Raw genomic sequence first — 5,073 nt, 5'->3', positions numbered from 1 at the left:
TTCTCTTTTATACTCTAGAAATAACGAAACATTACCTTGAAAAATCCTATACTTCTTTAAAAAATGATAACTTCTAAAAAAAAGCAACTCTAAAGTTTACATATTATAATATTTATAACAAATTTTATAGTCACGTGATTATTTTTTTCTGAGTGAAAAAACAATACATATGTTCACAAAAATTTATGCAATGTATGATCTTTTTATCCCAGATTTGATAAAGATTTAGAGTCATTGTCTCATGTAAAATGATTAGTTATTTTATTAAAATTTATAATAATATAAATCAATAATATTATGATAATTAGAAGAAAATTTAGTATAGAAGTTTTTCATTTTATTAATTTTAGGATAGAAAATTTTATTTTAGGATTTCTTATCCCAAAATAGAAATAGATTTAGGTTTCATATAAGATTTAACTAACACAATCAATGGGAGAGACACCGAAAAAAAAAAAAAATCGATGTCAAAGGGTGGGAAGAAAAGCAAAATCGTATACTTGTTTAAAAAATGGGAACTAAAAAAAGGAACACCCAACTTTACATATTATAATATTTAGAGTCATTGTCTCATGTAAAATGATTAGTTATTTTATTAAAATTTATAATAATATAAATCAATAATATTATGATAATTAGAAGAAAATTTAGGATAGAAGTTTTTCATTTTATTAATTTTAGGATTTGAAAATTTTATTTTAGGATTCCTTATCCCAAAATAGAAATAGATTTAGGTTTCAGATAAGATTTAACTAACACAATCAATGGGAGAGACACTGAAAAAAAAAAAATTCGATGTGAAAGGGTAGGAAGAAAAGCAAAATCGTATACTTCTTTAAAAAATGGGAACACCCAACTTTACATATTATATTATTTGTAACAAATTGTATAGTCACGTGATTTTTTTTTCGAGTGAAAAGAAATACATATGTTCACTAAAATTTATGATAATATATGATTCTTTTATCCCAGATTTGATAAAAATTTAGAAAATGTGATTATTTGACTCATGTGAAATCATTAGATATTTAACAAAAATTTATGGTAATATAAATCAATAATATTACCATAATTAGAAGAAAAATTTTCATTTTATTTTTTCCATTTTATTTATTTTTGGATAAAAAATTTTATCGTAGGATTCCTTATCCCAAAAAAGATATAGATTTAGGTTTTAGATAAGATTAAATTCACACAATCAATGGGAGAGACATTTAAAAAAAAAAAAAAAAAGAATCAATAGGAAAGAGTAGGAAGAAAAGCATTACAAGTAAGATTTAGAGGTACCACCGTAAAATTGCAAACCACTACACATTAACATGTTTCTTTACTTAATTTTTTATGGTGGCCTTTTGCTTATTCTTAATGCAATTTCATGTTTATTTGCTCTATGTTACTCTTCATACATGCAACATCTTCCGTCTTCCCTCATCACCATCCAAATTTCATTGCATGGTCACGATTGTCTGGTAGTGTTTTATTTTTTAATTCTTTTCTACAGTCACGATCGTAATGACTTGAAATTTGGAAGGTATATACATCTTACTGGGGTACATCTAATAAAAATATAAAAAAATTATATTTTCATGTAAAATATTTTTTTTATATTTTTAAAAGATTATTCTATTTTTTATGAATATACATTCGAAATTTAAGGTCATTCTGATTTGTAAAAAAAAAAAATGAAAAATGAAACACTACCGGACAATCGTGACCGTACAATGAACTTTGGATATGGAAAACACTACGCAACGCCTATAGGCGAAAATGAACAGTGATTTTGCCTACCCCCATCACCGTCCAAAATTCATCGAATATATATATATATATATATATATATATATATATATATATATATATATATATATATATATATATATATATATATATATATATATATATATATATATATATATATATATATATATATATATATATATATATATATATATATATAAATATATGTATGAAAAACACTACGCAACGCCTATAGGCGAAAATAAACAGTGATTTCACCTACCCCCATCACCGTCTAAAGTTCATCACGCGGTCACGATTGTCCGGTAGTGTTTCATTTTTTATTTTGTTTTACAAATTGGAATGACCTGAAATTTGAATGATATGTACATCTTACTGAGGCGCATCTAATAAAATTATAAAAAAAAATTATCCGTGAAAAATAAATTGACTAAAATACCCCCAAAACATTTAAGAGGTATTTTGGTAAATTTGTTTCACATAAAATATTTTTTTATACAACTTTTGAAGATTCCCCTATTTTTGATGAATACACATTCCAAATTTCAAGTCATTCCTATTTGTAAAAAAAAAAATGAAAAATGAAATAGTATCGGACAATCGTGGCCGAGCGATGAACTTTTGACGGTGAAGAGCATAGGTGAAATCACCATTCATTTTCGCCTATAGGCATTGCGTAGTTTTTTCCATATATAGGCGTTGGAAAATACTATGCAACTCCTATAGGCGAAAATGAACGGTGATTTTGCCTACCCCCATCACCGTCCAAAGTTCATCATGTGACCACGATTGTCCGGTAGTATTTCATTTTTCATTTTTTTTTACAAATTACAATATTCTTAAATTTGGAACGTGTGTTCATCAAATATAAAAAAATCTAACAAAAATATAAAAATAATAATTTGTAAAATATAAATTTACCAAAATACCCCTGAAAATATACGGGGGTAGTTTGATCAATTTATATTTTACAAATATTTTTTCATATTTTTATTAGGTGCGCCTCACTAAGATGTAAACACTTTCTAAATTTCAGATCATTCTAATTTATTGAAAAAAATAAAAATTGAAATACTATCAGACAATCGTGACCCTACGATGAACTTCGGATAGTGATGAGCATAGGCGAAATCACTGTTCATTTTCACCTATAGGCATTGGGAGGACTTTCCTATATATATATATATATATATATATATATATATATATATATATATATATATATATATATATATGAAAAAATCTGATGTTAGCCAGCTCGCACACCCCTTTCCTATGCACCAACAGTCTAGGTTGTGGAGCTGTTAGATGGACGGTCTTTAAAGTTGATGGAAAACGCGGTCTTTTCCATTCAAAAATAATAATTTTATAATAGCGCTGACACCTTGTACACTGAGTACTGACTCCCTTGTTTCCTTTTTTTTCTCTCTTTTCTCTCTCTCTTCCAACAGAAAAGAAGCTCTTCTCCTGCACCATTCATTTTCTTTCTCCTCCCTGGTTTTCTTCTCCCTGGCTTGGCCCCTCTCGCGCACCTTGCCTTTGGCTCCCTGTGCCATGCCCCTCTCCAAAGGCCCATCCCTCAGGCTCCCCATTGATAGGCACTTCATCTTACGCAGGTACTCTCTCTCTCTCTATGTGTATTTTTGAGCATGGTTTCACATATCCTCTATCTCTCTGTATCTCAATGTTTTTTCTCCCTGTATCTCTCTCGGTGTATATTTTTTAGCATGGTATCTCTCTCTATATTTTTGAGCATTGTATCTCTCTCTCTATTTTTGAACATGGTATATCTCTCTCTCTCTGTATTTTTAGGCATGGTTTTTTAGCATGGTTTTTGGGCATGGTATATCTCTCTCTCTGTATTTTTTGACATGGTATCTCTCTTTGTACTTTTTGGCATGATTTTTGGACATGGCATTTCTCTCTCTGTATTTTTTGGCATGGTATATCTCTCTCTCTATATTTTTTGGCATGGTTTTTGAGCATGGTATCTCTCTCTCTTTCTCTCTATATTTTTTGGCATGATATCTGCCTCTCTTTATTTTTGGGCATGGTTTTTGGGCAAAGTATCTCTCTCTGTATCTCTCTCTCTGTATTTTTTAGCATGGGTATCATCTAGAGCATGTATCTCTCTCTCTCTCTCTGTATTTTTGGGCATGGTTTCACATATCATATATTTTTGGGCATGGTTTCACAGACCGTTGGCATATGGGAACAAGGAGTTTGGGCATAGTTTCACCAATTTTCCTCTATCTCTCTCTATCTCAAACATATACTAGTTGAAATTTTTAGAAATTATAATCTTTGAGTTCTCAATTTCCATTATCGATTTGGGGGAAGTTTGAGATTTTTAGTGGAATCCCAAAAAAGTTTGGTGGAATCCACTAAGGATTTTTTTCTCTTTTGTTGCATTTGACTCATACAATCTATGATTCTCAATTTCCATCATCGATTTTTAAGGCACTCAATTCTCATTCAATAGGTTGTTAACGCCTTACCTTGCTGGTCATAATGGCTGGGTTCTCTTTGTTGACTGTGATTTCCTTTATACAACTGATATTAAGGAATTGAGCCCCTTGATTGATGATAAGTATACGATTATATGTGTTAAGCATGAATACACCCTAAAAGAGAGCACCAAAATGGATGGGGTTGTTCAAACTGTGTATCCAAGGAAGAATTGGTCATCAATGGTGTTGTATAATTGTAGTCACCCACAGAACAAGGTTCTTACACCTGAGCTTGTGAATACACAGAGTGGTGCTTTTCTTCAAAGGTTTATGTAGCTTGAGGACCATGAAATTGGATTGATTCCATTTGTTTGGAACTTTCTTGTGGGTCATAATAAAGTGGTTGATGGTGAATCAGAGTCCTACCCTAAATCTCTCCAGTGCACAAGTGGGGGGCCGTGGTTCGATGCTTGGAAGGACTGTGATTTTGCAGACTTGGGGATTAAGGAAATGGAAAAGTATAAGAGGTGTGGAGGTGGTTTTGAGTGTAATGGAGATGGTTTAGAGTGCAATAGTCTTGTTGTCTAAGGAGGAAACCATTATATGGGTATATTTTCCTGTTCTAAGAAGATAAAACTGTGGGACTTAGATCTTGATCATATGTTTGTTTTAGTTGGTGCTCAATGCCTTTCAAAGTTCTCTGGTTAATGGAGAGGATTAGGATTATATGTTATTTGTTTGTTGGGTTTATCAGCCATTTGATATGGGTATTCTTTCTATCTAACCACGATAGTAGATATTAGTGACAGGGTTGCTTTTCCATGTTTCTTGTTTCATTTTATTCTTTGGAACTCGTGGTAATTCT

The 5,073-nt window shown here is 30.8% G+C and overlaps 1 pseudogene; it reads left to right on the top strand.

The window, feature by feature from the left end:
• The first annotated feature begins 3,585 nt into the window (after window positions 1-3,585).
• Window positions 3,586-4,796, top strand: LOC105420364 (protein CDI pseudogene; annotated as a pseudogene).
• Window positions 4,797-5,073: the final 277 nt, after the last annotated feature.

This window comes from Amborella trichopoda, chromosome 6, assembly GCF_054954075.1.
Source record: "Amborella trichopoda isolate Santa Cruz 75 chromosome 6, AtrichopodaSantaCruz75HAP2 v2.0, whole genome shotgun sequence".
NCBI classification, from domain to species: Eukaryota; Viridiplantae; Streptophyta; class Magnoliopsida; order Amborellales; family Amborellaceae; genus Amborella; species Amborella trichopoda.
Note: the sequence above shows the minus strand (reverse complement) of the source record. Positions and strands in the feature narration are given on the sequence as shown.